This window comes from Pan paniscus, chromosome 5 (genome assembly GCF_029289425.2).
Source record: "Pan paniscus chromosome 5, NHGRI_mPanPan1-v2.0_pri, whole genome shotgun sequence".
NCBI classification, from domain to species: domain Eukaryota; kingdom Metazoa; phylum Chordata; class Mammalia; order Primates; family Hominidae; genus Pan; species Pan paniscus.
The window spans coordinates 13450338-13463220 of record NC_073254.2 but is presented as its reverse complement, the minus strand read 5'-3'; positions in this window follow the sequence as shown (position 1 = coordinate 13463220).

Below are 12883 nucleotides of genomic sequence, written 5' to 3'. Positions count from 1 at the left end.
TACACAGATTTCGGTGTAAATATTTCCATCTTTCTACAGATGGCATTGTAGATATTTCCATGTTTATACAGATCGCGGTGTAGATATTTCCATGTTCACACAGATGTCTGTGTAGATATTTCCATGTTTATTCAGATGGCGGTGTAGATATTTCCATGTTTATAGAGATGGCGGTGTAGTTATTTCTATGTTTATAGAGATAGCGGTGTAAATATCTGCATGTTTATAGAGATGGTGGTGTAAGTATTTTCATGTTTATAGAGATAGCGGTGTAGATATTTCCATGGTTATACAGATAACGGTGTTGGTATTTCCATGTTTATACAGATCGTGGTGTAGATATTTCCATGTTTATACAGATCACGTTGTAGATATTTCCATGTATATACAGATCACGGTGTAGATATTTCCATGTTTATACAGATAGCGGTGTAGATATTTCCATATTTATACAGATAACGGTGTAGATATTTCCATGTTTATAGAGATAGCGGTGTAGGTATTTCCATTTTTATAGACATAGCGGTGGAGGTATTTCCATGTTTATATAGATTCCGTTGTAGATATTTCCATGTTTATACCGATAGCGGTGTTGGTATTTCCACATTTATACAGATAGCGATGTAGATATTTCCATGTTTATACAGCTCGCGGTGCAGATATTTATATCTTTATACAGATGGCATTGTAGATATTTCCTTATTCACACAGATGGCGGTGTAGGTATTTACATGTTTATAGAGATAGCAGTGTAGATATTTACATGTTTATACAGATGGCTGTGAAGATTTTTCCATGTGTATACAGATGGCATTGTAGATATTTCCATGTTTATACAGATGACTCTATACGTATTTCCATGTTTTTACAGATGGCAGTGCAGATATTTCCATGTTTACATAGATAGCGGTGTAGATATTTCCATGTTTGTACAGATGGCGGTGTTGATATTTCCATCTATACACAGATGGGCGTGTAGATATTTCCATGTTTATACAGATGGCGGTGTAGATATTTCCATGGACATGCAGATGGCGGTGTAGATATTTCCATGTTTATACAGATGGCGGTGTAGATATTTCCATGGCCATGCAGATGGCGGTGTAGATATTTCCATGTTTATAGATATGGTGGTGTAGATATTTCCATGTTTATAAAGATCACGGTGTAGATATTTCCATGTTTATACAGATCATGGGGTAGATATTTCCAAGTTTATACAGATCGCGGTGTTGATATTACCATGTTTATAGGGATAGCGGTGCAAATATTTCCACATTTATTCAGATAGCAGTGTAGATATTATCATGTTTAAACAGATAGCGGTGTAGATATTTCCATGTATAAACAGATGTCTGTGTATGTATTTCCATGTATATACAGATGGCTGTGTAGATATTTCCATGTTTATACAGATGGCGGTGTAGATATTTCCTTGTTCATAGAGATAGCGGTGTTGATTTTTCCATGTTTATAGAGATAGCGGTGTGGATATTTCCATGTTTATACAGACAGGGGTGTAGATATTTCCATGTTTATAGAGATGGCGGTGTAGATATTTCCATGTTTATACGCATCACGGTGTAGGTATTTCCTTGTTTATACAAATAGCGGTGTAGATATTTCCATGTATATACAGATGGATGTGTAGATATTTCCATGTTTATACAGATGTCTGTGTAGATATTTCCATGTTTATACAGATGACTTTGTAGGTATTTCCATGTTTATACAGATGGCGGTGTAGATATTTCCATGTTTATAGGGATAGCTTTGTAGATATTTCCATGTTTATACAGATAGCGGTGTAGATATTTCCATGTTTATACAGATCGTGGTGTAGATATTTCCATGTTTATACAGATCGTGTTGTAGATATTTCCATGTTTATACAGATAGCGGTATAGATATTTCCATGTTTTTACAGATATCGGTGTAGATATTTCCATGTTTACACAGATTGCGGTGTAGATATTTCCATCTTTCTACAGATGGCATTGTAGATATTTCCATGTTTATACAGATGGTGGTGTAGATATTTCCATGTTTATATAGATGGTGGTGTAGATATTACCATATTTATACAGATAGCGGTGTAGATATTTCCAAGTTTATACAGATCGTGGTGAAGATATTTCCATGTTTATACAGATCGCGGTGTAGATATTTCCATGTTTATGCAGATGGCGGTATAGATATTTCCTAGTTTGTAGAGATGGCGGTGTAGATATTTCCATGTTTATAGAGATAGCAGTGTAGATATTTCCATGTTTATAGACATAGCGGTGTAGATATTTCCATGGTTATATAGATGAGGTTGTAGATATTTCCATGTTTATACCGATAACGGTGTTGGTATTTCCACGTTTATACAGATAGCGATGTATATATTTCCATGTTTATACAGCTCGCGGTGAAGATATTTATATCTTTATACAGATTGCTTTGTAGATATTTCCTTATTCACACAGATTTCGGTGTAGATGTTTCCATGTTTATAGAGATGGCGAAGTAGTTAGTTCCATGTTTATGGAGATGGCAGTGTAGATATTTTCAAGTTTATGGAGATGGCGGTGTAGATATTTCCATGTTTATAGAGATAGCAGTGTAGATATTTACATGTTTATACAGATGGCTGTGTCGATATTTCCATGTGTATACAGATGGCATTGTAGATATTTCCATGTTTATACAGATGACTGTTTAGGTATTTCCATGTTGTTACAGATGGCAGTGCAGATATTTCCATGTTTATAGAGATAGCGATGCAGATATTTCCATGTTTGTACAGATGGCGGTGTTGATATTTCCATCTATACACATATGGCCGTGTAGATATTTCCATGTTTATACAGATGGCGGTGTAGATATTTCCATGGACATGCAGATGGCGGTGTAGATATTTCCATGTTTATACAGATAGCGGTGTAGATAATTCCATGTTTACACAGACGGTGGTGTAGATATTTCCGTGTATATACACATGGCGGAGTATATACTTCCATCTTTATGGAGATGGCAGTGTAGATATTTTCATGTTTATAGAGATGGCGGTGTAGATATTTCCATATTTATAGAGATAGCGGTGTAGATATTTCCATCTTTCTACAGATGACAGTGTAGATATTTCCATGTTTATAAAATGGCCATAAGGATATTTCCATATTTATACAGATGTCTGGGTAGATATTTCCATGTGTATACAGATGGTATTCTAGGTATTTCCATGTTTATACAGATGGTGGTGTAGATATTTCCATGTTTATTCAGATGACTGTGTAGATATTTCCATGTTTTTACAGATGGCAGTGTAGATATTTCAATGTTTATAGAGATGGCGCTGTAGATATTTCCCTGTTTATACAGATAACTTTGTAGGTATTTTCGTGTTTATACAGAGAGCAGTGGAGATATTTCCATGTTTATACACATAGCGGTGTACATATTTCCATGTTTATAGAGGGAGCGGTGTAGGTATTTCCATGTTTATACAGATCGTGGTGTAGATATTTCCATGTTTATACATAAACCGGTGTAGATATTTCCATGTTTATACAGACCGCAGTGTAGATAATTCCATGTTTATAGAGATAACACTGTAGATATTTCCATGTTTGTACAGATGGCGGTGTTGATATTTCCATCTATACACAGATGACCGTGTAGATATTTCCATGTTTATACAGATGGCGGAGCAGATATTTCCATGGATATGTAGATGGAGGTGTAGATATTTCCATGTTTATACAGATAGCGGTGTAGTTATTTCCATGTTTATATAGATAGCGGTGTAGATATTTCCATGTATATACACATGGCTGTGTAGATATTTCCATGTTTATACAGATAACTTTGTAAGTATTTCCATATTTATACAGATGGCGGTGTAGATATTTCGATGTTTATAGAGATAGCAGTGGAGATATTTCCATGTTTATACAGATAGCGGTGTAGATATTTCCATGTTTATACTTATCGTGGTGTAGATATTTCCATGTTTATAGCGATGGCGGTGTAGATATTTCCATGTTCATAGAGATAGCGTTGTTGATTTTTCCATGTTTATAGAGATAGCGGTGTGGATATTTCCATGTTTACACAGATAGGGGTGTAGATATTTCCATCTTTATAGAGATTGCGGTGTAGATATTTCCATGTTTATACAGATCACGCTGTAGATATTTCCATGTTTATACAGATCGCGGTGTAGATATTTCCATGTTTATACAGATCATGGTGTATATATTTCCATGTTTATACAGATCGCAGTGTTGATATTACCATGTTTATAGGGATTGCGGTGCAAATATTTCCACATTTATACAGATAACGGTGTAGCTATTAGCATGTTTATACAGACAGCGGTGTAGATATTTCCATGTATAAACAGATGTCTGTGTATATATTTCCATGTTTAAACAGATGGCGGTGTAGATATTTCCTTGTTTATACAGATAGCGGTGTAGTTATTTGCATGTTTATACAGATCACGTTGTAGATATTTCCTTGTTTATACATATAGTGGTGTAGTTATTTCCATGCTTATGGAGATAGCGGTGTAGATATTTCTTTTTTTATACAAATAGCAGTGTAGATATTTCCATGTTTATACAGATCACGGTGTTGATATATCCTTGTTTATACAAATAGCGGTGTAGTTATTTCCATGTTTATACAGATAGCGGTTTAGATATTTCCATGTATTTACAGATGGCTGTGTAGATATTTCCATGTTTATACAGATGCCTGTGTAGATGTTTCCATGTTTATACAGATGACTTTGTAGGTATTTCCATGTTTATACAGATGGCGGTGTAGATATTTCCATGTTTATAGAGATAGCTCTGTAGATATTTCCATGTTTATACAGATAGCGGTGTAGATATTTCCATGTTTATACAGATCGCGGTGTAGATATTTCCATGTTTATACAGATCGCGGTGAAGATATTTCCATGTTTATACAGATAGCGGTGTAGATATTTCCATGTTTGTACAGATGGTGGTGTTGATGTTTCCATCTATACACAGATTGCCGTGTAGGTATTTCCATGTTTATACAGATGGCGGCACAGATATTTCCATGGATATGTAGATGGTGGTGTACATATTTCCATGTTTATACAGATAGCGGTGTAGTTATTTCCATGTTTATATAGATAGCAGTGTAGCGATTTCCAGGTATGTACACATGGCTGTGTAGGTATTCCCATGTTTATACAGATGGCGGTGTAGATATTTCCATGTTTACACAGATAACTTTCTAAGTATTTCCATGTTTATACAGATGGCGGTGTACATATTTCGATGTTTAAAGAGATAGCAGTGTAGATATTTCCATGTTTATACTAATCATGGTGTACATATTTCCATGTTTACAGAGATGACGGTGTAGATATTTCCATGTTCATAGAGATAGCTTTGTTGATATTTCCATGATTATAGAGATAGCGGTGTGGATATTTCCATGTTTATACAGATATGGGTGTCGGTATTTCCATGTTTACAGATATGGCGGTGTATTTATTTCCATGTTTATACAGATCTCGGTGTAGATATTTCCTTGTTTATACAAATAGCGGTGTAGGTATTTCCATGTTTATACAGATAGCGGTGTAGATATTTCCATGTATATACAGATGTCTGTGTAGATATTTCCATGTTTATACAGATGGCTGTGTAGATATTTCCATGTTTATACAGATGACTTTGTAGGTATTTCCATGTTTATACAGATGGCGGTGTAGATATTTCCATGTTTATACAGATAGCGGTGTAGATATTTCCATGTTTACACAGATGGTGGTGTAGATATTTCCGTGTTTATACACATGGCGGAGTAGATACTTCCATCTTTATGGAGATGGTAGTGTAGATATTTTCATGTTTATAGAGATGGCGGTGTAGATATTTCCATATTTATAGAGATAGCGGTGTAGATATTTCCATCTTTCTACAGATGGCAGTGTAGATATTTCCCTGTTTATACAGTTGGCGGTGTAGATATTTCCATATTTATACAGATGTCTGTGTAGATATTTCCATGTGTATACAGATGGTATTGTAGGTATTTCCATGTTTATACAGATGGTTGTGTAGATAATTCCATGTTTATTCAGATGACGGTGTAGATATTTCCATGTTTTTACAGATGGCAGAGTAGACATTTCAATGTTTATAGAGATGGCGCTGTAGATATTTCCATGTTTAAACAGATAATGGTGGAGATATTTCCATGTTTATACAGAGAGCATTGGAGATATTTCCATGTTTATACACATAGCGGTGCACATATTTCCATGTTTAAAGAGACAGCGGACTAGGTATTTCCATGTTTATACAGATAGCCGTGCAGATATTTCCATGATTATACAGATGCCTATGCAGATATTTCATATTTATACAGAGAGCTGTGTAGATATTTCTCTGTTTATACAGATGGCAGTGTAGATATTTCCATTTTCCTATACATGACTGAGTAGGTATTTCCATGTTTATACAGATGGCTTTGTAGATATTTCCATGTTTATAGAGATAGCGGTGCAGATATTTCCATGTTTATACAGATAGCGGAGTATATATTTCCATGTTTATACAGATACCGGTGTAGATATTTCCATGTTTATACAGACTGCAGTGTAGATATTTCCATGTTTATAGAGATAGCAGTGTAAATATTTCCATGTTTGTACAGATGGCGGTGTTGATGATTCCATCTATACACAGATTGCCGTGTAGGTATTTCCATGTTTATTCCGATGGCATTGTAGATATTTCCATGTTTATACAGATGGTGGAGTAGATATTTCCATGTTTACACAGATGACTCTATAGGTATTTCCATGTTTATACAGATGGCGGTGTGGATATTTCCAAGTTTATAGAGATAGCGGTGTAGATATTTCCATATTTATACAGATAACGGTTTAGAAGTTTCCATGTTTATACAGATGGCGGTGTAGATATTTCCATGTTTATACAGATAGCGGTGTAGATATTTCCGTGTTTATACAGATCGCGGTGAAGATATATCCATGTTTATACAGATCGCGATGAAGTTATTTCCATATTTATACAGATCGCGATGTAGTTATTTCCATGTATATAGAGATAGCGGTGTAGTTATTTCCATGTTTATATAGAGAGCGGTGTAAATATTTCCATATATGTACACATGGCTGTGTAGATATTTCCGTGTTTATACAGATGGCGGTGTAGATATTTCCATGTTTATACAGATAAGTTTGTAAGTATTTCCATATTTATACAGATGGTGGTGTAGATATTTCGATGTTTATAGAGATAGCAGTGGAGATATTTCCATGTTTATACAGACAGCGGTGTAGTTATTTCCATATTTAAATAGATATCGGTGTAGATATTTCCATGTAAATGCACATGGCTGTGTAGATATTTCCATGTTTATACAGATGGCGGTGTAGATATTTCCATGTTTATACAGATAACTTTGTAAGTATTTCCATGTTTATACAGATGGCGGTGTAGATACTTCGATGTTTATAGAGATAGCAGTGGAGATATGTCCATGTTTATACAGATAACGGTGTTGATATTTCCATGTTTATACTGATCGCTGTGAAGATATTTCCATGTTTATACAGATAGGGGTGAAGATATTTCCATGTTTATAGAGATGGCGGTGTAGATATTTCCATGTTTATACAGATCACGGTGTAGATATTTCCATGTTTATACAGATCATGGTGTAGATATTTCCATGTTTATACAGATCGCGGTGTTGATATTACCATGTTTATAGGGATAGCGGTGCAAATATTTCCACATTTATACAGATATCGGTTTAGTTATTATCATGTTTATACAGATAGCGGTGTAGATATTTCAATGTATAAACAGATGTCTGTGTATATATTTCCATGTTTAAACAGATGATGGCGTAGATATTTCCTTGTTTATACAAATAGCAGTGTAGTTATTTCCATGTTTATGCAGATAGCGGTGTAGATATTTCCATGTATATACAGATGGCTGTGTAGATATTTCCATGTTCATACAGATGGCTGTGTAGATATTTCCATGTTTATACAGATGAATTTGTAGGTATTTCCATGTTTATACAGATGGCGGTGTAGTTATTTCCATGTTTATAGAGATAGCTGTGTAGATATTTCCATGTTTATACAGATTGCGATCTAGATATTTCCATGTTTATACAGATCGCGGTGTAGATATTTCCATGTTTATACAGATCGCGGTGTAGATATTTCCATGTTTATACAAATCGCAGTGTAGATATTTCCAAATATATACAGATAGTGGTGTTGATATTTCCATGTTTATACAGATAGCGCTGTAGATATTTCCATGTTTATACAGATGGCGGTGTAGATATTTCCATGTTTATACAGATGGCGGTGTAGATATTTCCATGTTTATAGAGATAGCGGTGTAGATATATCCATGTTCATAGAGATAGCAGTGAGGATATTTCCATGTTTATACAGGTAGCAGTGTAGATATTTCCATTTTTATAGAGATAGCGTTTTAGATATTTCATATTTATACAGATAGCGGTGTAGATATTTCCATGTTTATACACATTGCGGTGTAGATATTTCCATGTTTATACACGTGACTTTGTAGGTATTTCCATGTTTATACAGATGGCTTTGTAGATATTTCCATGTTTATAGAGATAGCGGTGCAGATATTTCCATGTTTATGCAGATAGCGGTGTAAATATTTCCATGTTTATACAGATCGTGGTGTAGATATTTCCATGTTTATACAGATTCCGGTGTAGATATTTACATGTTTATAAAGACCGCAGTGTAGATATTTCCATGTTTATAGAGATACCGGTGTAGATATTTCCATGGTTGTACAGATGGCGGTGTTGATGTTTCCATCTATACACAGATTGCCGTGTAGGTATTTCCATGTGTATGCAGATGGCATTGTAGATATTTCCATGCTTATACAGATGGTGGTGTAGAAATTTCCATGTTGATACAGATGACTCTATAGGTATTTCCATGTTTTTACTGATGGCATTGTAGATATTTCCATGTTTATAGAGATAGCAGTGTAGATATTTCCATGTTTATACAGATGGCGGTGTAGATATTTTCATGTTTATAAAGATAGCGGTGTAGATATTTCCATATTTATACAGATAACTGTGTAGATATTTCCATGTTTATACACATAGCGGTGTAAATATTTCCATGTTTATACAGATCATGGTGCAGATATTTCCATGTTTATACAGATAGTGGTGTAGATATTTCCAAGTTTATACTGATCATGGTGTAGATATTTCCATGTTTATACAGATCGCGGTGTAGATATTTCCATGTTTATACAGATCACGGTGTTGATATTACCATGTTTATAGGGATGGCCCTGCAAATATTTCCACATTTATACAGATAGCGTTGTAGTTATTAGCATGTTTATACAGTTAGCGGTGTACATATTTCCATGTATAAACAGATGTCTGTGTATATATTTCCATGTTTAAACAGATGGCGGTGTAGATATTTCCTTGTTTATACAAATAGAGGTGTAGATATTTCCATGTTTAAACAGATGGCGGTGTAGATATTTCCTTGTTTATACAAATAGCGGTGTAGATATTTCCATGTTTATACAGATAGCGGTGTAGATATTTCCATGTGTATACAGATGGCTGTGTAGATATTTCCATGTTCATACAGATGGCTGTGTAGATATTTCCATGTTTATAGAGATGACATTTTAGGTATTTCCATGTTCATACAGATGGCGGTGTAGATATTTCCATGTTTGTAGAGATAGCGGTGTAGATATATCCATGTTCATAGAGATAGCAGTGAGGATATTTCCATGTTTATACAGATAGCAGTGTAGATATTTCCATTTTTATAGAGATTGCGGTTTAGATATTTCATATTTATACAGATAACGGTGTAGGTATTTCCATGTTTATACAGATGGCTTTGTAGATATTTCCATGTTTATAGAGGTAGCGGTGTAGATATTTCCATGTTTATACAGATAGCGGTGTAAATATTTCCATGTTTATACAGATCGTGGTGTAGACATTTCCATGTTTATACAGATTCGGGGGTAGATATTCACATGTTTATACAGACCGCAGTGTAGATATTTCCATGTTTATAGAGATAGCGTTGTAGATATTTCCATGATTGTACAGATGGCGGTGTTGATGTTTCCATCTATAAACAGATTGTCATGTAGGTATTTCCATGTGTATACAGATGGCATTGTAGATATTTCCATGTTTATACAGATGGTGGTGTAGAAATTTCCATGCTGATACAGATGACTCTATAGGTATTTCCATGTTTTTACTGATGGCATTGTAGATATTTCCATGTTTGTAGAGATAGCAGTGTAGATATTTCCATGTTTATACAGATGGCGGTGTAGATATTTTCATGTATAAACACATGTCTGTGTATATATTTCCATGTTTAAACAGATGGCGGTGGAGATATTTCCTTGTTTATAGAAATAGCGGTGTAGATATTTCCATGTTTATACAGATAGCGGTGTAGATATTTCCATGTGTATACAGATGGCTGTGTAGATATTTCCATGTTCATATAGATGGCTGTGTAGATATTTACATGTTTATAGAGATGACTTTGTAGGTATTTCCATGTTTATACAGATGGCGGTGCAGATATTTCCATGTTTATAGAGATAGCTGTATAGATATTTCCATGTTTATACAGATAGCGATCTAGATATTTCCAAGTTTATACAGATCGCGGTGTAGATATTTCCATGTTTATACAGATAGCGGTGTAGATATTTCCATGTTTATACAGATGGCGGTGTAGATATTTCCATGTTTATAGAGATGGCGGTGTAGATATTTCCATGTTTATACAGATAGCGGTGTAGATATTTCCACGTTTATACAGATGGCGGTGTAGATATTTCCATCTTTCTACAAATGGCAGTGTAGATATTTCCATGTTTATAGTGATAGCGGTGTAGATATATCCATGTTCATAGAGACAGCAGTGAGGATATTTCCATGTTTATACAGATAGCAGTGTAGATATTTCCACTTTTATAGAGATAGCGGTTTAGATATTTCATATTTATACAGATAGCGGTGTAGATATATCCATGTTTACACAGATTGCGGTGCAGATATTTCCATGTTTATACAGATAGCGGTGTAGATATTTCCACGTTTATACAGATGGCGGTGTAGATATTTCCATCTTTCTACAAATGGCAGTGTAGATATTTCCAAGTTTATAGAGATGGCGGTGTAGATATATCCATGTTTATATAGATGGCAGTGTAGACATTTTCTTGTTCATGTAGATGGCATTGTAGATACCTCCATGTTTAAAGAGATGGCGGTGTGTATATTTCCATGTTGATGGAGATAGCGGTGTAGATATTTCCATGTTTATAGAGATAGCGGTGTATTTATTTCCATGTTTATAGAGATAGCGGGGTACATATTTCCATGTTTCTACAGATGACTGTGTAGATATTTCCATGTTTGTACAGATGGCAGTGTAGATATTTCCATGTTTATAGAGATAGCCGTGTAGATATTTTGATGTTTATACAGATTGCGGTGGAGATATGTCCATGTTTATACAGATAGAAATGGAGATCTTTCCACGTTAATACACATAGCGGTGTAGATATTTCCATGTTTATACAGATGGCTGTGTAGTTATTTCCATGTTTATACATATAGCGGTGTAGATATTTCCATGTTTATACAGATGGCGGTGTAGATACAGCCATGTTTCTGAAGATGGCAGTGTAGATATTTTCATGTTTACATAGATGGCGGTGTAGATATTTCCATGTTTACAGAGATTGCTGTGTAGATATTTACATGTTTATAGTGCAAGTGGTGTAGGTATTTCCATGTTTATAGAGATAGCGGTGTAGACATTTCCATATTTATACAGGTAGCGGTGTAGTTATTGCCATGTTTCTACACATGGCGGTGTAGATATTTCCATGTTTCTAAACATGACGGTGTAGATATTTCCTTCTTTATACAGATAGCGTTGTAGATATTTCCATGTATATACAGATAGTGGTGTAGATATTTCCATGTTTACACAGATAGCGGTGGAGATATTTCCCTGTTTATACAGATAGCGATGTAGATATTTCCATGTTTATACAGATAGCGGTGTAGATATTTCCATGTTTATAGAGATAGCGGTGTAGATATTTCCATGTTTATACAGATAGCAGTGTAGATATTTCCATTTTTATAGAGATTGCGGTTTAGATATTTCATATTTATACAGATAGCGGTGTAGATATTTCCATGTTAATACAGATTGCGGTGTAGATATTTCCATGTTTATACACATGACTGTGTAGGTATTTCCATGTTTATACAGATGGCTTTGTAGATATTTCCATGTTTATAGAGATAGCGGTGTAGATATTTCCATGTTTATACAGATAGCGGTGTAAATATTTCCATGTTTATACAGATCGTGGTGTAGATATTTCCATGTTTATACAGATTCCGGGGTAGATATTCACATGTTAATACAGACCGCAGTGTAGATATTTCCATGTTTATAGAGATAGCGTTGTAGATATTTCCATGATTGTACAGATGGCGGTGTTGATGTTTGCATCTATACACAGATTGTCGTGTAGGTATTTCCATGTGTATACAGATGGCATTGTAGATATTTCCATGTTTATACAGATGGTGGTGTAGAAATTTCCATGCTGATACAGATGACTCTATAGGTATTTCCATGTTTTTACTGATGGCATTGTACATATTTCCATGTTTATAGAGATAGCAGTGTAGATATTTCCATGTTTATACAGATGGCGGTGTAGATATTTTCATGTTTATAAAGATAGCGGTGTAGATATTT